The sequence below is a fragment of the Anastrepha ludens genome, chromosome 3 (assembly GCF_028408465.1).
Source record: "Anastrepha ludens isolate Willacy chromosome 3, idAnaLude1.1, whole genome shotgun sequence".
In the NCBI taxonomy this organism is placed as follows: Eukaryota; Metazoa; Arthropoda; class Insecta; order Diptera; family Tephritidae; genus Anastrepha; species Anastrepha ludens.
Window position 1 is genome coordinate 111,890,088 of NC_071499.1, and position 25,867 is coordinate 111,915,954.

The window sequence follows — 25,867 nt, forward strand, 5'->3', positions numbered from 1 at the left end:
TTAAATCTTAAGAAGAGTTGAGAGAGGGGCATTTAATATTTTTGCATAACCTTTAAAGGAACAAAAAATTAAGTTCACACTTTCAAAATATCAAATTTTATAAGAACCAACAACTTTTCATTATCACTAAAATCTTCTCAGAGTGGCCTTTTTTAACCTTCTTTTGTATAATAATACAGTCTTTTTTTAACTTAAAATTTCGGTAGCTTTAAATTAAAAAAAAAGAAACAAACACGAAACTTCAAAATTTTCGCATTTTCGGTATAAAAAAGCACTAAATTTATTGCGAAGAGCAAATAGTAGGCAATGCTACACAACTTGGAAAAACGTGACGTCACGTACTCTCTGGTGGGCGCAATCTTCTTTCTATCATTCTTGGTTCAGCAAATAGTTTGTAACAATTTTTTATAAATTATCACGTTTCGGTATTCATGTACCCAAACAACTGGCAAAGTAGGGGAAAGTGAGAGAGCAAAATGACATTTCATTTTGAGAAGTTGCTAGTTTTTACTGGATAAATGTTTACTTGTACGAGTTTTTAAGTGAGAAACCATGGAATGCCTCGCAAATTTCTCTAAAAAAATGTGATAATAAAAAATGTGTGCAAAGAATGTGTCGTTGTACGTATGTATGTATGTAGGTAAATGTATTTCGGGTCGATAGTGATTTTAATTTAAATCTATTCAATATTTTCACAACTACGGAAGAATGAAAACTTTCCCCCAATTTTACTCCGCCACGCTATTTATCGCTTTTTTGTTCGCCTCTTGGCAGTATCGCTTTAAATGCACAACAAATTTTCACGCTAGCGCCTTAATGTATGCCAAAAATTTTACTCTCGTCGTATTTGTGTTATTTTGTTGCTTTACATTTGCAATTTTTCTATTTTCCACCACATAAAAATGATCGGAAATGACAATGGCAACGATAAACGTTGGAAGGCATAGAGACACTTTATTATTCACCCTAAAAATAACTGTTCCATTCGAAGCAATAAAAGAGGGCAGGGTTGAGCGAAGTAGGACAACCGGAATTATCTGCCGAGTGATGCTGCAATTTTTGCGTAAATTTGGAGAGAAAATGGAGGAAGGGTAGATGTATGAAATATGGAATAAATAGAACATAGAATATAGAGCACCGAAGAGAGAATATGGAATATAAAATATAGATTATAGAATACAAAATAGGGAAAATAGAATATATGTCCAATTTTGCATCGGCCTCCGACAGTGAGGAACATGTTTTCCTCGATATACAACCATCTATTGACTTTGGCAAGCTAGTATTGTCCACCAAAGATGTCTTTAGAGGCATTACTCGACTTAAATCTTCTTCAAACACCGATGTTAATGGTCTGTCTGCCCTGTCATTCAAACCGTATGATTCTTGACTATACCCTCTGTTGTTAATTTTTTACAAATCACTAACTTCGGGTACTTTTATTAATGCCTTGACTTTCATTTCACCCATTTTCAAGAGCGGTAATAAAAACGATATTAGTAACTACATGCCTATTTCAAAGCTCTTCGCCACTGCAAAGCTTTCTGAATGCATTATCCAGGACAAATTTGCTTTTTGCTGTTAAGAACATGGTGCGTCCGGAGCAGCATGGCTTCTTTCCGAGCCGCTCAACAGCCTCTAATTCAGATGATTATATCGCTGCTTTCCAATCAGGGCACCAGGTTGACACCGTTTATACCGACTTCTCTAAGGCTTTTGATCGGGTTTCCCATATAATACTAATAAAAAATTAGCCTGTATTGGCTTCCACTCAGCCTTCTTAAGTTGGATCTCATATTACTTGCAGAATCGCCAATATTTGGTCGTCGTCGACAGTGTTAGGTCTCTTCGTTTCGTTGCTTGCTCTGGGGTTCCATAGGGTAGTACTCTTGGCCCGCTTCTTTTTGTTCTGTTTATCAATGATATTCACTCTTATTCGATGATTACTAGCTCTTTCGACTCTGAATTGATGCAAATTGATTTAGATAATTTCAGCAACTGGTGTATCAATAATAGTCTATCGCTCAACATAAATAAGTGCTTCCAAATTGCCTTTCCCAAGCGTGCCACTGTTATTGACTCCTCTTATCACATATCAAAAACACCCCTTTCACGTATAAGTGAAATTAAAGACTTGGGTGTAATATTTGATTCGAAGCTTACTTTTACTAGTCATATAAATTTAATTATTGCCAAATCTTACACCATGCTTGCTTTTGTTAAGTGTCATAGCTCCGATTTCTCCGACCCTTATACGCTTAAACTTTTATATACGGCGCTTGTGCGATGCTTTCGACTTAATCCGTGGGGCTGTTGACTGTCCGATGCTTTTTGAGAGGATTTTCTTTAATATTCCGCCCAGAGCTCTGCGTAGGTTGGAGTTCTTCTATGTTGGTCTTTCAAAATCCCTTTATGCTCAGAATGCTCCTGTTACTAAAACCTTAATTGCGTTGAATAAAATCTCTAAATTTTCATTTTCAAAAGATCTTTAATAGGTGAATATTTATAGGTGCGCAACTGTGTTCGCGCTGTGGGGGGGGGGGGGGGGGGGGTGGGGATCGGGTACTTCTTCCCCCGGGCCCGGAGTTTTCAGAGGGGCCCGGACTCGAGATTGTACGTATTTATATGAATTAGACATCATTGGAAAGGGCCTGCATTTGCAATTTTCTCCCGGGGCCGGATATGCTCTCTACGGCCCTGCCCGCCACGCTGCAATGAAGAAAACCCTTCCTTTATTGCCGCTGGAGCAGTTGTTCACAGGCAAAAAACGACGTTCAACAACCCTTGGTTTTAACTCATAAGGAAACCAAGTCACCTGTTTCTGAATCATTCACAAAGCATGCAATCGCTTGGAAATGGATTGGCGGGTAACTCCTAATACTGAGGCAAGCTCTTCTTGCGTTTGACACGGATCCTCATTGAGCAATGCCTCCAATTCAGCGTCTTCGAAGGTTTTTGGTCTTCCTTCACGCGGACGGTCAACAATGATCAACATTAAAATCACCGTCCTTGAAGTGACGGAACCAATCTCGTCACGTTGTTTTACTTAAAGCAGCATCTCCATGAACTTTTCGTAGCTCTCGATGCGCTTCAGCCGGCGTTTTTTTCGAATGTAAGAGGAAAATCAAATTACGCAAATTACGATTATTCGGCACAAAATCAGACATTTTCACAAAACCAAAATATATGATTCTAAAACAAAATCACTAATGTGTCGAAGCAGTTTGTTTACCATATGTCTAAGCTTGGTTTCTGACGTTTAGGTTATGTTAGAATCGACTAGGACACACTACTGGCGTCATCTTTTGATAAACAGCGAGAACTTAGTTGCGCACCTTGTATTTTTTATTGCATACTAGCAAGCCCGGCCCGCTTCGCTGGGCACACTAAAATAGAATAGATATGGTTTAGAACAGAAAAGATATGGTTTTCATATTATTTATTTCTTTATTCTCATACTATTTATTTATTTATTCAATACCACGTTTTGGTCTCTATCTCGAGACCCTAGTCACGGAGCGGCATGAAAAATACTCTGAACTAAAGCATTCACCAACAGCTTCCATTTGATACCAATATTGAACATACACATCCGAAGGTTACCTGAGTCCACGTTTTGACCTATATCTCGAGACCCCTGTCACGGAGCGGCATGAAAAATACTCTGAACTAAAGCATTCACCAACAGCTTCCAATTGATATCCATATTGTACAAACACATTCTAGGGTCCACGTGTTGGTCTCTATCTCGAGGCCCTAGTCACGGAGCGGCATGAAAAATACTCTGAACTAAAGCATTCACCAACAGCTTCAATTTGATATCCATATTGTACAAACACATTCTACGCTCCATGTTTTGGTCTCTATCTCGAGACCCTAGTCACGGAGCGGCATGAAAAATACTCTGAACTAAAGCATTCACTAACAGCTTCCATTTGATACCCATATTGTACATACACATCCAAAGGTTACCCGGGTCCACGTTTTGACCTATATCTCGAGACCCCAGTCACGGAGCGGCATGAGAAATACTCTGTACTAAAGCATTCACCAACAGCTTCCAATTGATATCCATATTGTACAAACACATTCTAGGGTCCACGTGTTGGTCTCTATCTCGGGACCCTAGTCACGGAGCCGCATGAAAAATACTCTGAACTAAAGCATTCACCAACAGCTTCCATTTGATACCCATACTGTATATACACATCCGAAGGTTACCCGGGCCCACGTTTTGACCTATATCTCGAGACCCCAGTCTCGGAGCGGCATGAAAAATACTCTGTACTAAAGCATTCACCAACAGCTTCAATTTGATATTCATATTGTACAAACACATTCTAGGGTCCACGTTTTAGTCTCTATCTCGAGACCCTAGTCACGGAGCGGCATGAAAAATACTCTGAACTAAAGCATTCACCAACAGCTTTCATTTGATACCCATATTGTATATACACATCCGAAGGTTACCCGGGTCCACGTTTTGACCATTTTCCCGGCAATTATTCGAATTTTTCTCACCTTTTAAACCTTCCCTAGACCTCCACGAATAATTCAAGACCAAGATAAGATAAATCCGTTCAGCCATTCTCGAGTTATAAGCGAACATAGGGACAGATTTTCAAATTTATATTTATAGATTAACTATAAAATATGTCCACTGAGCGTAAAAAAATCTATTATATTCATTGGCTTAATAAATAAATAAATAAATATAAAATATAGAATATAAAATTTAGAATTATAGAACATTCAATGCAGAATATGGAAACATATAATCGCTCTCAATAGCCTAACAAAGAATTTAAAAAAATATGCTTAATGTTCCTATTAAAGAAAAAAAATCATCCTAGGTACAATCCTTATACAGGGTGGCTGATGAATTTTGCTACATTAAGAAACTCAAATAACTTTTTTTTTAGTATATGGAATTCATTTATTTTTTTTCAAGTTGAAGGTCATTAAATTTTATTAAATGTAGCTTAACTAGTTTTAAAAATAATTGAATTTAAATGCCCCCCATGCTCGTTGACACAAGTGCGGCATCTTAGTAAAAAGTTGTTCATTGCTGCTTTGAGAGTTGCGACAGGAATAGCCGCAATTGTTGCCCGAATGGATTGTTCTAGTTCATCCAAATTTGTTGGCTTTGTTTTATAAACTTCTTGTTTGCATAAACCCCACAAGAAAAAGTCAGGTGCAGTAAGGTCAGGCGACCTGGTGGGCCAACGAAATTCGGAGTTTCTTGAAATCAGTTTATTGGGAAATTTTCGTCGCAACTCTGTTATAACAGTCTGGGCTATGTGAGACGTTGCCCCATCTTGTTGAAACCACACAGAGTTGAAAGGAATTCTCTTTCGGCGTAGTTCTGGATAGAAAAATTCTTTCAGCATTTTCAAATAACGGTCTCCAGTAACCGTAACGGTGTGACCATTTTCTTCAAAAAAATAAGGCCCGACAATACAGCGTGAAGAAACCGCACACCACACTGTCACGCGAAGAGGATGCAATTCCGTCTCGTGGAGTATCTGTGGGTTAGAAGTACTCCATATTCGACAATTTTGTTTGTTCACATTGCCGTTTAAATCGAAATGGGCCTCATCAGACATGAAAAGGCAGTTTAACATGTTTTGGTCTTCTTCCACCATTTGCAGGATCTTCTGGCAAAATTCCAAGCGAATCGGCAAGTCTGTTGCATTCAGTTTGTTAACCATTTGAATTTTGTAGGGAAATAAGTCTAAATCTTTGTGCATTATTGTTTGCAAAGACTGTCGGCTGACACCAAGTTGAGCAGATAAGCTTCTTGTTGAAACCCTTGGATTGCTTTGTATAGCTGCAGCTACAGCAGCGATCGTTTCCTCCGTCCGAACTGGTGGGTTTCGATGATAAGGACTTCTTGCGACTGTTCCTTGCTCAGCAAAATTATTCACCAGTTTCATTATGGTCCATCTGCTCGGGGGATCGCCGCCAAACATCCGCCTGTACTCTCTCTGTACCAAAACTACGGACTCCAGTGCGTGATAGCGGCGGACTATCCAAATTCTTGTTTGCGTGTCCCAGTTATCCATTTTAATAAATTTTAAAGATCAATCTGCAAATTAAAACAAAAATGGAACAGATAACTTAAAAAGAAAAAAAGTTATTCAATTTTTTTTTGGTAGCGGCTTTCATCAGCCACCCTGTATTTTGAATGGAATTCTCGTAATCTCACCAAATCGCAGCAAAAAAAAATCAGTTAATATTTTACACACATAAGGTATATGATTTGAGGGCATGCACCTGGAATGTCCGGTCCCTTAATGGGGAAGGTGCCTCTGCCCGGCTGGTTGATGTCCTCGTGAGAGTAAAGGCTGACATCACTGCCATCCAAGAGATGCGATGGACGGGGCAAGGAAAGAAAACCATAGGACCTTGCGACGTCTACTACAGCTGCCATGTAAAGGAGCGCAAATTCGGTGTCGGATTTGTTGTGGGAGAGAGACTTCGTCGCCAAGTACTGTCGTTCACTCCGGTGGGCAAGCGTCTCGCAATAATCCGCATCAAAGCTCGTTTTTTTAACATCTCGCTAATTTGCGCCCACGCCCCGACGGAAGAGAAGGACGATGCGACCAAAGATTCTTTCTATGAGCGCTTGGAACGTTCCTATGAGCGCTGCCCCCGCCACGACATAAAAATCGTGCTTGGCGACTTCAACGCCAGGGTGGGCAAGGAGGGAATTTTTGGTCCCACAGTCGGAAAATTCAGCCTACACAACGAAACATCCGGTAACGGACAGAGGCTGATCGACTTCGCCGGGGCCCGAAACATGGTAGTCTGCAGCACCAGATTCCAGCATAAAAAGATACACCAAGCTACCTGGCTGTCCCCTGATCGAAAAACGCGAGACCAGATCGATCATGTTGTGATAGATGGAAGACACGCTTCTAGTGTATTAGATGTACGTACGATCCGAGGACCCAACATTGACTCGGATCACTACCTTGTTGCAGCCAAGCTGCGCACGCGCCTCTGTGCAGCAAAAAACGTGCATCTACCTACGCAAAGAATGTTCGACCTCGAAAAGCTGCAATCACAACAGACAGCCAGAAGATTCGCCACTCGACTCTCACTCCTGCTCTCGGAGAGCACTGCCCAACAAACCGGCATGCGCGAGCAATGGAGCAACATTTCTCGTTCACTACGTACCGCCGCCGAAGAAGAAATCGGATTCCGGCGAGCCCGAAAAAACAATTGGTACGACGAGGAATGTCATGCTGCCGCAGAAAGAAAGGATGCCGCCTATAGAGCCACGCTGCGATCGGGCGCAACGCGAGCCATGTGGGATCGCTACAGAGAGCTGAAAAAGGAAGAGAGACGTATTATCCGACAGAAGAAACGAGAGGCCGAAATACGTGAGTGCGAGGAGCTTGAGATGCTGGCCAACAGGAACAACGCCCGAAAATTTTACCAGAAAGTTCGGCGGCTTACAGAAGGTTTCAAGACCGGGGCGTTTTCCTGTAAGAACAAAGACGGCGATCTGGTGACTGACGTACAGAGCAATCTTAAATTATGGAGGGAACACTTCTCGAACCTGTTAAACGGTGACAGCTGCGCATGTCATAGAGAATGTGAAGATCCCGATACCCCAATCGTTGACGACGGAATTGTCGTTCCGTTACCCGACCATGACGAGGTGAGAATAGCAATATCACGGCTAAAAAACAACAAAGCCGCGGGCGCCGACGGACTGCCGGCTGAGCTATTCAAACAGGGCGGCGAGGAGCTGGTAAGGTGCATGCATCAGCTCCTATGCAAAATATGGTCGGATGAAAGCATGCCTGCCGATTGGAATTTAAGTGTGCTCTGCCCAATCCATAAGAAGGGCGATCCTGCAATTTGTGCCAATTACCGCGGGATTAGTCTTCTAAATATCGCCTATAAGGTTCTAGCGAGCGTATTGTGTGAAAGGCTGAAGCCCACCGTCAACCAACTGATTGGACCTTATCAGTGTGGCTTCAGACCTGGAAAGTCCACCATTGACCAAATATTCTCAATACGCCAAATCCTGGAAAAGACCCATGAAAGGAGAATCGACACACACCATCTTTTCGTCGACTTCAAAGCTGCATTCGACAGTACGGAAAGGAGTTACCTGTATGCCGCGATGTCTGAATTTGGTATCCCCGCAAAACTAATACGGCTATGTAAGATGACGTTGCTCAACACCAGCAGCGCCGTCAGAATTGGGAAGGACCTCTCCGAGCCGTTTGATACCAAACGAGGTTTCAGACAGGGTGACTCGCTGTCGTGTGACTTCTTTAACCTGATGTTGGAGAGCATCGTACGAGCCGCAGAACTTAATCGCTCAGGCACAATTTTTTATAAGAGCGTACAATTGCTGGCGTATGCCGATGATATTGACATCATCGGCCTTAACAACCGCGCTGTTAGTTCTGCCTTCTCCAAACTGGATAAAGAGGCAAAGCGAATGGGTTTGGTGGTGAACGAGGACAAAACGAAGTACCTCCTGTCTTCAAACAAACAGTCGGCGCACTCGCGTATCGGCACCCACGTCACTGTTGACAGTTATAATTTTGAGGTTGTAAAAGACTTCGTGTATTTAGGAACCAGCATTAACACCGATAACAATGTCAGCCTTGAAATCCAACGTAGAATCTCTCTTGCCAACAAGTGCTACTTTGGACTAAGTAGGCAATTGAGCAGTAAAGTCCTCTCTCGACGAACAAAACTAACACTCTACAAGACTCTCATCATGCCCGTCCTAACGTATGGCGCAGAAGCTTGGACGATGACAACATCCGATGAAGCGACGCTTGGAGTGTTCGAGAGAAAGATTCTGCGTAAGATTTTTGGACCTTTGCACGTTGGCAATGGCGAATATCGTAGACGATGGAACGATGAGCTGTATGAGCTTTACGACGACATAGACATAGCGCAGCGAATTAAGATCCAGCGGCTTCGTTGGCTGGGTCATGTCGTCCGAATGGATACAAACGCTCCGGCTTTGAAAGTATTCGATGCGGTACCAGCTGGTGGTAGCAGAGGAAGAGGAAGGCCTCCTCTGCGTTGGAAAGATCAGGTGGAGAAGGACTTGGCTTCACTTGGTGTGTCCAATTGGCGCCGGTTAGCACGAGAGAGAAACGACTGGCGCGCTTTGTTAATCTCGGCCAAAATCGCGTAAGCGGTTATCGCGCCAATCAAGAAGAAGAAGAAGGTAAATTGCATAATGATGGTAATGGTGATGGTTGCACGGGTTAGGCTAAGGCCTTTATGCACTGCGACCCGTTTGATCTATTGTCCGCTCCTAAGTGCTTAATTTTAATTATTTAGTATTGCGAGGAATCGAACCAGCTCCACAGGAAGGAGCATTTGCAAGTCTTCATCCTCTAGTAGGTATGAGCCCAGGATTCTGTGTCTCCTGTGACCTAATGCTTCACAATTCATGATTAATTGCGAGTCATCAGATATCAATGTTGGGCTAGTTTGCACTCTTCCCTCTTCCGGGTTCCGTGTGGCCATTTGTCTGGGACAAGAATCAGAATTTAAAAACAATTTCGGTATGCAGTTCTTGTTTGCACTTTATCAAGGCGCATTCAACGAAGAATGAATTCGCCTCGTTTCATTCTGTGCTGACAGCCGCATAAACACGGGGAAAGAAACAAAACCAAATCAGCTGATTTACCGATACCCCCCAAGGCGAATTGAGTATCCAGGATTGTGCTATTAAAACACAGTTACTTTATGTTTCGCGATTTTGACAAATCTGACGTCAGCTCCCTTCGCAATACAAAACAAAAAAAGGTAAGAGAAATTACATGTTTGTTAAAACTCAGTGAATGGCTTAGTAATGTTGTGGTTTGTGAGACTTAAACTAAACAAACTAATGAAAACGAAGTGCCGCGTGTTAAATTGTGAAGGCACAAATGAATATAAACCCTCCAAATGCAGTTTTTGCGTTTTTATGCGGAAGATGCCGTCGCTAGGAAGTATGTGTGTGTGCGTATAATTTCTTGTGTTTGGTTGTTTCCATGGCTTTCGCCTAATCTTCTTCTTCACAAACAAGTAGTTCCCCATCCTTCTGTTTGTTTATTGATGGACTCTTACTGTTCTTCTCTATCATTCTTGAATACCCCCTTTGATGTATTCACCTTGCACTTTATTGTACTGAAATTTGATGAGCTATAAAACTGCCCTTTTCTGATTAACAAGTTTGAAATTTGGATGCAAATTTCACGATTCATGGATCTTGTAAAAAACTTTAATTTTCGTTTATTACGATCTTTGTTATAGGTTTAACTATATTTTTATAAAAATATATAATAAACATTAATATAATAGGACTATGAATAAGTTCGTTTCGGTTTTACAACAGATGGCGTAACTTGATTATTATTCCATCGATCCACATTTCCAAACATTCATTGGAGAGCTACTGTCGTAAGGCACAAACGTCAGTATAAGTTTTTTATTTGAAGCGTAAACAACAATATTTTTACCACACTTGAAAATGTCGAACTTCGTGCCAAATAATGTGTTTTTGCGGGGAATTCTTCTTCATTATTTTAATATGAAGAAAAAAGCAGCCGAAAGTCATCGTATCTTGGTGGAAGTTTATGGTGAGCATGCTCTATCTGAGCGAACGTGCCAGAAGTGGTTTGCACGCTTTAAAAGTGGTGATTTTGGCTTGGAAGACGAAGAATGCGAGGGTGCGCCGCCAAAGTTCATGGATACCGAATTGGAGGAATTGCTCGATCAAGATCCGGCTCAAACGCAAGAAGAGGTTGCAAAAACTTTGGGAGTTGATCAATCAACCATTTCCAAACGTTTAAAAGCCATGGGAATGATCCGAAAGGTAGGCCATTGGGTGCCGTATGAATTGAAGCCAAGAGACGTTGAACGCCGTTTTATGGCATGCGAACAACTGCTTCAACGGCACAAAAGAAAGGGTTTTTTGCATCGAATTGTGACTGGCGATGAAAAGTGGGTCCATTACGACAATCCAAAACGTCGGGCAACGTATGGATACCCTGGCCATGCTTCAACATCGACGTCGGCGCAGAATATTCATGGCCTGAAGGTTATGCTGTGTATCTGGTGGGACCAGCTGGGTGTTGTGTATTATGAGCTACTGAAACCGAATGAAACGATTACGGGGGATGTCTACCGACGACAATTGATGCGTTTGAGCCGAGCACTGCGAGAAAAACGGCCGCAATACGCCGATAGACACGACAAAGTTATTTTGCAACATGACAATGCTCGGCCACATGTTGCACAAGTGGTCAAAACATACTTAGAAACGCTCAAATGGGATGTCCTACCCCACCCGCTGTATAGTCCAGACCTTGCGCCATCCGATTACTATCTCTTCCGATCGATGCAACATGGCCTGGCTGACCAGCACTTCCGTAATTACGATGAAGTCAAAAAATGGATCGATTCGTGGATTGCGGCAAAACCGACCGAATTTTTCACAAAGGGAATCCGTGAATTGCCAGAAAGATGGGAAAAAGTAGTAGTAAGCGATGGACAATATTTTGAATATTAAATTTGTAACCATTTTACGTCAATAAAGTTTCAAATTTCGAAAAAAAACCGCACGAACTTATTCATAGTCCTATTATAATTTAAATTAAAAAATTAATAAATGAATAGTCAAAACTCATCATACGGTGGCGATTTTATACTTGTGTTTTTCCAGCTTGAATTATTTTCATCCAATTTTAGCCACAAAGCGTATTAAATCTCATAGGCGTCTAAAAGCATATTTAATTACATTTCTATCCACAATTACTAGCATTTAATTAGCTATTGATTTTCATCCACATAAAACCTCAAACGTTGCCCTATTCATAATTAAATAAGCTTTCGCCTTAATACCATAAATTGAGCGAATTAAAAGCTAATTACAGATATTTGCCAATTTAACGAACTCCATTGCATGCTTTACTGCCTTACTTATTGCAGTGAGTGAGTGCCCAAGTAAGTAAGCAATGGCCTTAAATTGCATAAGTATGTATGAGAGTAACGCACGTAAGTGCCGTGCCTAGTAAAACATGCAAAAAATACAGGGTTGCAAAGTAGAATAAAGAAGCGCGAATGGGTAAAAAATTGGATGATTTTGAAATGGAAATTCATGTACGAATGTTTGGAACGTAGCTAAACAAATTACGCGAAGCACTGACTTCATCAACTCAAATACATTGCAATGGAAAAAAAGAAGCGTGAAATGTCAATTCCATTGCACGCCGACAATTAATATCCGGTTTGCGATATCCGTTCGATTAAATAAAAACGCCTGCGGTCATTTAAAAATTATTGGAGATAAGGGAAGAAATAAAAATTGAAGGTTTTGACAATTTTCTAACGCGGAGGTTGCGACAGTAATGAAGAATGCGGAAAATCTGAATAAAAGTGAAAATTGTTCGGTTAGAAATTTGAAGAAATATTAATTTTATTTTATTCACTGAAAGTGAAAACATAGATAAGACTGTGAGGGTTTTTCCAGCAACAGAAGATTTTACCAAAATGTCTTTTGAAGCAATGGAAATGGATTACTGACGGTTTGAAGACAAGCAAAATGGTAGCATCTCAATAATTAGAGAGATACGAATATATATATATATATATATATAACTGGCACGTACACCCTTTTTGGGTGTTTGGCCGAGCTCCTCCTCCTATTTGTGGTGTGCATCTTGATGTTGTTCCACAAATGGGGGGGCCTACAGTTTCAAGCCGACTCCGAACGGCAGATATTTTTATGAGGAGCTTTTTCATGGCAGAAATACACTCGGAGGTTTGCCATTGCCTGCCGAGGGGCAACCGCTACTAGAAAAAAGTTTTTCTTTAATTTTGGTGTTTCACCGAGATTTGAACCTACGTTCTCTCTGTAAATTCCCAATGGTAGTCACGCACCAACCCACCGCCGAGATACGAATATAGGCTAGCATTATTCATCACTTGTGACTGTCCTGACACATGCATCAGTGGTCTGATGGCCCGGCATTAGATACTCTGATTAGTCTATCACCACTTGATGTTTTCATCCAATGAGAGGTCTTGAGGACCATCTGCAGATCTGAAACACAATGGGAATTGGTACGGCCCCATGTCCGGTATTGGACAACAGAGGAGGCATGGACTTCGATTCAACGATCCGCGCCATGCCCCTTGACTCCATGCCATCAAGAGTCGTACTTGCAAAGAGATAGAGTGTGAAGCTGCCAGAGGCTTAACTGTGGTCAAACTCAGAAAATGAACCCGGCAAACACTGCGTTCGCATTTTAACGGATGCTCCAAGACCGAGCATGGCTCCGACTCTGGGGTCTAAGTGGAATCCAGTGTAACAAAACTGCACTTTACTCTTAGAATGCATGCATCTGTGTTTCAAGCGGAGGTGTATGCTGTTCAAGAAGCGATGAACTTTGTTGTGGAAAACAGCTCATGGCCTTATACAGCCCCCCAACCAATTCAAGGGTAGTCGAGTTCTGTAAATCCAGGCTGAACTATGTCGGTAGACATAATAGCATGATGCTAATATGGGTATCGCGGGTAACGAGATCTCTGCTGCGTGCGTCTGCCCCGTCTTCGCTCGAGTCAGGCTTTAGGTCTCTGGCACTGATGTGTTAAGAAGCGACCCCTTTGGTTCCTTGGCATTACAAGATCTACTCAAATTTCTTCGGAGGTTGGGTAGATTTAAAGAAAATTAAAAGGGAATCCGAGTGCAGTTCAATGGATTTAATTGTGTCTGACTGCTGTACTTGCTAGTCTGTCCCGACAAAACAAAACCAATAAAAAAAAAACAAAAAAGACTGTCCTGATTGTACAATAGAAGAATAAAAAAACGATAAAAAAACTTTAGCCACACAACTTGGATTCGAAAAGCACCCGAGAGTAGTCAATAAAACGAAAACGGCTCATCTCTGCGTAGATATTTATTTCACACACCTAAAATTGCTGCGCCGTAGCCGAATGCGTTGGTGCGAAATTCACAGAGAGATCGTTCGTTCGAATCTCGGTGAAACACCAAAATTAAGAAAAACATTTTTCTAATAGCGTTCGCCCCTCGGCAGGCAATGGCAAACCTCCGAGTGTATTTCTGCCATGAAAAAGCTCCTTATAAAAATATCTGCTGTTCGGAGTCGGCTTGAAACTGTAGGTCCCTCCATTTGTGGAACAACATGAAGACGCACACCACAAATAGGAGGCGGAGCTCGGCCAAACACCCAGAAAGGGTGTACGCGCCAATTATATATATAATATATATAAAATTGCTTATAATTTCCATATTCCAGCGATTATGCCAAGTTTCTTTTTTAGATTTTGGCCCGACGGATTGTTGTTATAGCAGCATAAACATATACGGGGAATGCTGCTGGAGTGACAATCCTTGGCCGGTTATAAATCCGTATAGTTTCGGTAGCGTAAAACCGACTGTTGTGGGAAGGCGCGACGGATTGTATACTGGGATACTTTTGAACAGAAGCTAGAACTTCGTAATTTACATATGTATACAAGGGGGCGAAAAATTAATCACCTTATCGGAAGGTTTATAATGTTTGCAAAAGCCATAAACATCTTTGTTTTTATTTAGTAAAAAAGTTATACAGAACAAAATTGGATGATTAATTTTGCGCCATCTACTAGGTACTACAAACTGTCATGAGACCCCCTGTTTTATCCAAGTTGCACAAACTGGTAACCCAAAAAAAGAATTGACGCGTTGAAAATGGTTTTAAAAAGACTCACAAGAATCTATAAGCATCCATGAGGGGCGAAACAAAATTGGGTTCTTTGGAAGGGCGGGAAATATTTGGAGTAAATCACGAATCATGAATTTTCAAAAGCAGCAATAAGAATGAAATAAGTAATTATCGATCAAGTTCCAAGCTTTCGTCAATTTCTAAACTTTTTGAAACCTTTGCCAATGAAAAAGATGTCACTTGCCACTAAAAGACTAATTTCATGCCATCAGCATGGATTCTTCACTGGACAATCCGCAGTGTCTAATCTCGCCATTTTTAGTAAATATTGAGCCTTCATAACAGGGCAGCAAGTCGACTGTATTTACACGGATTGACCTCCATGAAAAGCAAAGAAGAAGAAAAGCAGGTGTCGAAAATATAGATTTTTGCCTAAATAACCCAAAAAAACAATTTACATAGTTTTGTAGAGCAGAAAGAGTTCTATCGAATAAATACTTACCCTTTGCCAAACATCAAACAAATCGTTGTAAAAGAAAACAAATATAAAAATGCTATGAACTTAATCCCCAATCCAATAACGTATTTTTCCGAAAATAAGACATCCTCCGAAAATAAGCCCTATCGTAATTTTCGGAGCTTTTTGTAAAATAAGACATTCCCCGAAAACAAGCCCTAGTTAAAATAATGTGACAAAAAGGATTCGTTAAAGATGAGTACAAAACGAAGGAGCTTTTCCGTCGAGTGCAAAAAAGGAGTCGTGGAAGAGAAGAGACGTATGGTTCGTAAATGGAGTGCAGACTACGATTACCTGTATCAACTGGTGGACCAAAGAAATTAGAAAAAACACAGAGTTGGATCAGGTCGGCAGCCGTTATTTTCTGAGTTAGTTGCATTTGGGAATGAATTGCAAGCAAAAGACATGAACAACTTTTTTGCTGAGAGGAAAACTGATGAGATAATGATTCTGGTAGGAATAAAACAAGCCATTCAAGGATCTTTTGCGGATGGGAATCAATGAGTATATTGAAAACAGAATGGTGAGAAATCATCGAGCTAATTTTGTAATACCAGGCTTACAAGAAGTTGTGAATTGGGTAAAAAATTCATTGGACATAAAACTGATAGTGATGTTTCCAATGCACTACGAACTGGCTACTTAGATAAGAAGTATTCATTTAACGATAGCTATATTGCAAGATATGAGAGATTCGGACCATTGATTCAACAGGAAATGGATTTGGAAAAAAATCAGAATATAATTCAGAATTTTATTTATGACGATGTTCTAGAAGAATACAATATGTCTGTAATTCAATAAATTTAAATTTCTATATTCTGGGCAAAACAAATATTAAATAAAAATATATAAATATACTTTTATTTTTTCCCTCCCCGAAAATAAGCCCTAGCGCATATTTCGGATCGAAAAATAAAGTAAGACAGTGTCTTTTTTATTTATTTTATTTTATTTTATAAAGGTTTACATAACAATAAAATTATTATACAAACTGAAAGTAGTGCAACGCTAGCATCAGAGGCTATCGGCTAGTGTCTTATTTTCGGAAAAAGACGGTAGAATGAAGTGAGACTAAATCAAAAGTTATTTATTAGTTAAAGTTATTTACTAAGCCTAAAATTCACTTAAAAGCTACTCCTAATGTGGAGCACACATTTTGGAACCCCTTTCCTTTTCACCAGTCTCTAGACGATGCACAAAAACCTATCAGCCTCAAGCGTCATAATATTCTGTACCCATTTTTAAAATCGCTCCCATGCCATTTTACCATTTAAACAGACTTCTTTCTTCAACTGAATACTTTCGCAAAATTCCTAATAAGGTAAATTTCTGCAAAATAATAAATTTTGAAAATTTCTTTAGTATGAAATATTTAACTGTCTTACTTGAACTTGGAAGTGTAAGTGTATTCATTACTCTAATAAAACAATATATTTTATTTATATTCGCATTATCATATCTTAATAGTTATTTATGCATTTTATTTTATTTTCTATTTTTCTTTACACATTTTCCTTGCAACACTTTTAGTTTTTGCTGAATTAAAATGCATTTATATGCAAAAAAAATTTAAAGAAATTTAGCACATTTGCAATTTTGTTGAACTTTGTAATTCAAATACTCGTACGTACTCGTATGCATGTAAATGTACATTAGAGCGGCTCATCTGTGTGTGTGCGCCAGAATTTCGCATTTAGAATTTGAATCGCTTGCCGCTTAAAGACTTACCACTTTGTCGAAAAACCTGATGCATCGTCTTAGAAGACCATCCAAACCCGGCTCCAGAGATTTTTAGGTTTCACAAAATTGAACAAAAATCTGTGAGGTGAGAATTGTATTCGTTTAGAGTTGTTCGAATTCGCCTGATATACGGTTTGAAACCAGCATCGCAACAGCGTTTACCAATTAGTGAAAATTGATGCTTCAGAAAGCGGTTAACAGGATGTGTCAAAACTTTAAAAAACAAGATGAAACTGTAAACAAGGAATATTACATGAATTACATTATTATGTGGCGTATGAGACAGCAAATTCTTTGAGAAATGTCAGATTTGTTGGAAAAAACGATTTATTCTTTCGGGAAATATTTAGGCGTTGTTGAGTCCAATTAAGTAATAAATTAAAATAAGTCCTTTGTTCTTATAAATGCATAGAACTTACCGCTTTTGTGAAATATGTTTTTATTATAAGCACTTTAAGGTTTTTCCATGATTCAATTATTAAAGGTTTGCACACTAGTGACATTCGAATTTTGACACTCCCTTACAAAAGGTTGTATTTAAAAAGGTGCATACAAAGGAAAAAATTAAATCCTTTTTGGTAAAAATGGTAGCAAAATAGTATTTTGTTACTTAAATGGAAACAAACTGCGAACGGCTTAATAAATAAATTTTAATATAATTAATATTTGAATGTAAATAATGGTATAGATAGAAGTGATTAGCGGAAATTGCCAAGTCTAATAAGAAATTATTTCACATAATCCAAGATTTTATTTTGTGAATTAATTTTTAAATTTAAAACCGCAACGTTTCGCCCATATGAAACTATTTTGTTAAAAATAAATAAATAATTGGCACGTACAATTCTGTTAGGTGTTTCGCCGAGATTCTCCTCCTATTTGTAGCACGCGTTCCACAAGTGGATGACCCTACAGTTTTAAGCCGATTCCGGCAGATGGTTTTTTATGAGAAGCTCTTTGATACTGGTACTGTGCTTTTATAAGCCTCCTCTGGACACTTCATCCATCCATAGGAAGGTGGGCTCATTTATTATGAGGTCTGCAATTTAATCGATTGCGTCGGGACTATTCAATAATTCTCCCTGCTGTAACTCTTTAGCAAACGCTAGCTCTTTGCAAAACATGAGTTCCGTTTAAATCACCCCATCATAAGAAATAAAGCTTTGTAAATTCTCCATCTCGATCTCGGATTGCGTCAAACACTCTATCATGTCCTGACTTAAGCGGTATCTACTTCATGTCATACTACCATAGTAATGAACATACCGATGAAAACTCTTGAGCGAGTTGTTGCTCGTAAGCAGACCTTTTTGAAAATGAAATGTTTTTTCTACAAATTTTACTTTTCCTCCACTTTTAATCAAAATTTCTAGAGCTAGCAACCCAGTGTCTTGCTAAGGGAGCCGATTTGTCAAGAGGGAATGAGAAAGCTGCTTACTGAGCAAACCTTTTATTATTATATTAAATCATGGGTTTTTCAACTCTTGTTATTTGTTATAATTTTCTGTGAAAACAGATAGGTTTTGATTGAAAAGAAATATGTATATAAAGGGAATATTTTGGAAAATAAATGAGAGACAAATTTTAATTTTAAAATTGAAGCTACGAATTGCGTTATTGGACAAGGACTGGATACAGGACTCTTCCCGCAACATTAAAGAAATAGGACTCTCCCTGCAACACTTTTATGGCCACATCATTATTGGTCAAGGATAAAGGATTCTCCCCGCAACATTAGGCGTATTTATGTATTTACTTATTTATATATAAAGTCTATGAACAACAAATTCTTACAGCCTACTAAAACAAATTACATAAGATTATATACCTTCTGCTCAAATATGAAGGAGACGTTATCAATAAAACGGTCCGCGGATGGCATATGGCAAAAATAAATTTTTTGTTTTTTTTGTAGGACTGTTACATGGCAAATTTCAGCGTGATATGTCACATAGTTTGTTTTCTGTGCTACTGTAAACAAGTCAAGCTCGAGTGTGTTCTTCGAATTTAACGATGGAAATTCAAGTTGAACAAAGAATTTGTTTGAAATTTTGTTATTCCAACAAAATTTCGGCTTCAGACGCCTTAAAAATGTTGCAGACAACCTATGGGGACTCTGCTCTATCGCGTGCACGTATTTTCCAGTGGTACAAATCGTTCAAAGAGGGCCGTACATCGGTTGAAAACTTGCCTCATGAACGTCGTCCAGCAACATCAGTAAACGATGAAAACATCGGAAAAGGAAATTGTGCTTGAAAATCGCACAAATCGCAAAATCGGTTAACGCTGAATATTAATAGGACTATGAATAAGTTCGTGCGGGGTTTTTCGAAATTTGAAACTTTATTGACGTAAAATGGTTACAAATTTAATATTCAAAATATTGTCCATCGCTTACTACTACTTTTTCCCATCTTTCTGGCAATTCACGGATTCCCTTTGTGAAAAATTCGGTCGGTTTTGCCGCAATCCACGAATCGATCCATTTTTTGACTTCATCGTAATTACGGAAGTGCTGGTCAGCCAGGCCATGTTGCATCGATCGGAAGAGATAGTAATCGGATGGCGCAAGGTCTGGACTATACGGCGGGTGGGGTAGGACATCCCATTTGAGCGTTTCTAAGTATGTTTTGACCACTTGTGCAACATGTGGCCGAGCATTGTCATGTTGCAAAATAACTTTGTCGTGTCTATCGGCGTATTGCGGCCGTTTTTCTCGCAGTGCTCGGCTCAAACGCATCAATTGTCGTCGGTAGACATCCCCCGTAATCGTTTCATTCGGTTTCAGTAGCTCATAATACACAACACCCAGCTGGTCCCACCAGATACACAGCATAACCTTCAGGCCATGAATATTCTGCGCCGACGTCGATGTTGAAGCATGGCCAGGGTATCCATACGTTGCCCGACGTTTTGGATTGTCGTAATGGACCCACTTTTCATCGCCAGTCACAATTCGATGCAAAAAACCCTTTCTTTTGTGCCGTTGAAGCAGTTGTTCGCATGCCATAAAACGGCGTTCAACGTCTCTTGGCTTCAATTCATACGGCACCCAATGGCCTACCTTTCGGATCATTCCCATGGCTTTTAAACGTTTGGAAATGGTTGATTGATCAACTCCCAAAGTTTTTGCAACCTCTTCTTGCGTTTGAGCCGGATCTTGATCGAGCAATTCCTCCAATTCGGTATCCATGAACTTTGGCGGCGCACCCTCGCGTTCTTCGTCTTCCAAGCCAAAATCACCACTTTTAAAGCGTGCAAACCACTTCTGGCACGTTCGCTCAGATAGAGCATGCTCACCATAAACTTCCACCAAGATACGATGACTTTCGGCTGCTTTTTTCTTCATATTAAAATAATGAAGAAGAATTCCCCGCAAAAACACATTATTTGGCACGAAATTCGACATTTTCAAGTGTGGTAAAAATATTGTTGTTTACGCTTCAAATAAAAAACTTATACTGACGTTTGTGCCTTACGACAGTAGCTCTCCAATGAATGTTTGGAAATGTGGATCGATGGAATAATAATCAAGTTACGCCATCTGTTGTAAAACCGCACGAACTTATAAATAGACCTATTATTTAGCCGTTTTAAAGCGTTTGCGCGAGAACATTCGTCTTAAAAGGAAGGAATTGTGGGACAACAAGTCATGGTTCTTGCATCACGATAGTGCACCAGCTCACACATCACGTCTTGTTCGCGATTATTTGAACAAAAATAATGTTAATATCGTTCCGCAAGCACCGTATTCGCCTGATATGGCTCCATGTGACTTTTTCCTGTTTCCCAAGCTCAAGTTGCCGCGAAGACAATTGAAGTCATAAAAGAAAATTCGAAGAACACACTCGAGCTTGACTTGTTTACAGTAGCACAGAAAACAAACTATGTGACATATCACGCTGAAATTTGACATGTAAGCTTATAACAGTCCTACCAAAAAAACAAAAAATTTATTTTTGCCATATGTCATCCGCGGACCGTTTTATTGATAACGTCTCCTTCATATTTGAGCAGAAGGTACAAGATTTCAGAACGTTAACGAAAACATCATTGGACAGAGAAAAATCAAGCTCGATAAAAGATGAGATCTGGTGGAGCTCATTAAGAGTACGAGCAATTGGCGAGCGTTTCGGGTATAATTTGTTTAGTTATTACTTCCATAAAAAGGGTAGGGATTTCGAAGTTCTCTTCTTGGAAGATTACACTTAATTTTTTCCAGAAGGGCAGCACAGTCAAATCTCCCTTTATAATGCCATATACAAAGTGCTTTACGTTAGCTTCGGTAGGAAGTATGATGTTTTGATCCCAGATAGAAACAACACAAGAATGCTAGAAACAAGATTGCGCCCATCAGAGTGTGCGTGACGTTACACCAGCCTAGTTGTTTAGTGTTGCCAACCCTTTTGCTTTTCATAATAAAGTTAGTGCTTTTTTATACCCAAAATGCGAAAATTTTCGAGTTTGGTACTTGTTTCGTTTTTTTACAATAATTTGATACTACCATAATTTTAAGATAAAAAAAATTAGTATATCATAATTAAAAACAAAACGCTAAAAACGGCCGCTCTAAGAATATTACTGTGGGCAAAAAGTAAGGTGAATTTATTTGTCAAACTTCGTGGGATTAAAATTTCGCTCTAGTTATTTTTTTTATGACTGTTAATAACATCTGAGCCAACTTTCATGTGAATGTCATTATCAGTAATATATTTACGCTTGTGTTTACCAAACGACCAAGACTGCATTTTTCGATTTTTACAATGTCTGATTTGATTGAGCAGAGAAGTGCCATCAAATTTTGTTTGCGGAATGAAATTTCGGCTGCGGAAACGTTTAGCATGTTGCAGAAGGCATTTGGTGATTCGACCATGTCGCAGAAAAATGTTTATAAGTGGTACAAAGACTTCAAAAAGGGTCGAGAACGTGTTGATGACTTGGAGCGCTCCGGACGACCATCGACGTCAACAGATGACCAACAGGTCAGTAAAGTGAAGGAGTTAGTGCTGAAAAATCGTCGGTTGACTGTTAAAGACCTTACTGATATGATCGGAATATCAGAAGGATCTGTGAAAACCATTTTGAAAGACCATTTGGGCCTACGAAAAGTCAAATCTCGTTTGGTACCGAAAACTCTCAATTTCTTGGAAAAAAGTCGTCGCGTTGATGTGTGTGAAACAATGCTTTCAGACTATCAGGACAAGCTCAAATGCATCATTAATGGAGATGCGACTTGGATTTATGCTTACGACCCTGAAACAACCGACCAATCAAGCGAATATCGTGCTAAAGGCGAGGCCAGACCGAAAAGAGCACGTCAAAGTGGTTCAAAAATAAAGGTCATGATGACAGTTTTTTTCGATTTTCGTGGTGTGGTGCACTATGAATTCCTTCCACCTGGCCAAACTGTTAATAAGGAATATTATTTGAGCGTTATGCGTCGTTTACGTGAAGCAATTCGTCTAAAAAGACCAGAATTATGGGCCAACAACTCTTGGTTTTTGCATCACGATAATGCACCTTCTCACACTGCACTCGTTCTTCGTGACCATTTCGCCACAAATTCCACGCATATCGTTCCGCAACCACCGTATTCGCCTGATTTGGCTCCGTGTGACTTCTGGCTATTCCCAAAACTCAAGAGACCACTCCGGGGAACGCGTTTCGAGTCGATGGAGGAGATAAAAGCTGAATCGAAGAAGGTGCTGATGGCTATACCGGAAATGGACTATTTGGCATGTTTCGGGGATTGGAAAAATCGGTTGCATAAGTGTATTTCATCGAGAGGGAATTATTTTGAAGGGATGAAATTGATTTACAAGAATAAATAAAGATTTTTCATTTTACAGCCAAATTCACCTTACTTTTTGCCCACATTTGATTGATTTTTTTTGATTCTTATAAAATTTGATGTTTTGAAAATCCAATTTGAAAGTCAATTTTGTGCTCCTTTTGAGGTTAGGCAAGAATGTTGAATCAACTTCTCTCAACCCTTCTTAACATTTAAAATCTTTTTATAAATTTTAAAAAGCCTGAATTTACTAAATACGAATTAAAGCCATAGAAGTGAAATATAGTAAGAACACACAAAAAACATCAGAAAATACTGACGAAACTATAACGGCCATTTTTAGAAAGGAGTACCTTTATCTTGTTACATAGCCTCAAATATAGCAAACAAGTTTGTTTCGGCCTTTTTTTAAAGAAATTCTCTTAATTTTAAAAATGCTCTTAAGTTTAAAAAGTGTGGAAAAAATGTAAATATGTATGTGCAAACACTCATCTCGCCTTTTGAAGCAGTCCTGCACCCAAATTGAACCACTTTTTTCCTCTTCCTCTCCTCACTTCTTTTCAGACACAAATAAATATCATACCACATTTCCCGCATGTGGCCCGTTTAAAGGAACCCGGTGGTGTAGAAATTGCAAAGAATCGATTTTTGTCTTTTCGATATTTCGAAAATATAGTATCTTAAGAATATACTGTGACATTTTCAGGCGGAAATTCCCAATATTATAGCTTCTACATCCCATTAAGTAGGTAGAGAGTGGTCCGGGCACTCCTGGAACTCAAACTTTAAACTCATTTATCTCGAAACGACTTTTTTCGGCCTGGTGTTGTCAAAAAAAACTATTCAACCGAATCGTCTGAAATTTCAATTGTTTCGTTTTTTTTTTTTTTTTGTTTTTATTAAACAACTGGAAAAAAGCCTGATTTTTAGAGTGTCAAATTCAAAAACGCGCCATTTTGTTTATTTTTTTTCTAGTACGGGACATAGCAACAGTCATACTGATTGATAATTTGTTTGGTTTTTGTGTTTCAGATAAATAGCAGAGCCAAAATGGACAACACCGTCCAGGTCCAATTTTTCTGGAGGGTCAACTTCACGCCATTTTTAAAATTACTAAAATTAAAAATGTCGTATTTTATTATTGTATGTAAAAGAAGTTAAATAAAGCCTAAAAATTTAAAAATCGGTTTTCATTTTTTTTTGTAAAAATATTCCTGAAAATACCTTAAATTTTCGAGCTCTAGACCACCTTAACACACTCACAAATAACATACAAATAATCACCAACACCAACAATAATAGCAATTGTCGATAATGTGACCAGCTGATGAAAAAAAGTAAAAGCAAATAGAACTAAAACTAAATAGAATAGAAACATAACTATAAACATCACATTTTATTAGAAGAAGCTAGACAAATATCAGGAAGAAAAAACTAAAATATGATTCATATATTTGGATACCTTATCACCAATTTGCTATCACGAGAGTAAAACGATGAACTTACTCGAACCGGTACAGCTCTTAATCTCCAAGTGGATATGCCTATAGCCACATGTAAACTACTTATGGATAGGGAAACCATCAACAAGTTGGCAAAACCTCACAACATGCGAACTAAGCAGGCAGACGTGGCCGAAATAGAACAGCGGTCGATCGAAAAGCTTGTTAAGATTTAAGGGGGTATTCTAGTCTAGAGGCCCGAACTTCGAGCATTTTTTGACGGTGAATAAAAAAAAAAGCTTTTGATATTTTTACTATCCGTTTTTTTATCATTTATTTATATATTAAGAGCACACAAAATGAATTAAAAAAAAAAAGTTTTCAAGGAATTATGCGTCCTTGAAGTGGAAGGGGAAAACAAAAAGGCAATGTCCTCGTCGTCACGATTCCATTCTTGTGGTCATTTAAAAAAAAAAAAATGATTAATATGAATGACATTATCGTATGACGCAGAAAAAAAGGGCAACAAATTTTTTTTCATAAAATGGCGGCTACTAAAAAATTGAGGTCGATTTTTCCCTAATCTTTAAGCTTTCTCGAATTGCTTACACATATTAAAAAATTGAAATTTCCAGTTTTTCGTACGTCATGCTATAGAGATATATTTAAAGAATATTCATGATAAACTTCAAGCAAATCGGTTGATTAGAACGTGGGATATCGTGCCGACCGTATCGAAAGAAATAGTTTCGAGAAAAACACGTTTGAAGTTCGCGGTCCGCTCAAACCAGTCTAGCTGTCGCGTCACTAAAATAGTTGTAACTTCGAAAATAATTCGAATTTTTAAAAATCCTTTTAGGGAGATATTTTTGAATACATAAACTATCTAATTTTGAAAAAAAAATGTTTCGAATTTTTCAAATTTCTAGACTAGAAAACCCCCTTAACAGAGAAGCTATAAGAATAAGAGTAATAGGGGTATTAACTGGTCATTATTTAATAGACAGCCATGCTAGAAGGTAATCCCGTACTTCAATTTCTCTAGAAGCTGTCTTAACACAGAAGAAAAGGAAACAATCAGACATCTTTTATGTGAATGTGAAAGTTTAGCTATAAAGAGGATCCGCACTCTTGATACGGCCTTTTTGACTGATGTAGCGGGCATAGCGCATCTAAAACTAACGAAGGTCATTTATTAAAGCTACCGGATGGTTTGGAAAGGAACCCATGGTGTAAGGATAAGTTCCAGTGGCATCACAATGGACCTACAAAAGGTCTAAGTGTGTCATTGTGACCACCCTACCTGCCTACCTACCTACCTATCCCCTTTATAGCTCCTGCTTATTATTAATTGGATTAAAGTCATTTGGGTGCAGAGGATCGATTCCATCGCTTTCTTTTGTGGTTAATTTAATGCAAAGTGACATTGCGGCCGCCCTAGCCGAATGGGTTGGTCCGCGACTGCCATTCGCAATTCACAGAGAGAACGTGGGTTCGAATCTCGTTTTTCTAATAGCGGTCGCCCCTCGGCAGTCAATGGCATACCTCCGAGTGTATTTTTGCCATGAAAAGGCTCCTCATAAAAAAATATATCTGCCGTTTGGAGTCGGCTTAAAACTGTAGGTCCCTCCATTTGTGGAACATCATCAAGACGCACACCACAAATAGGAGG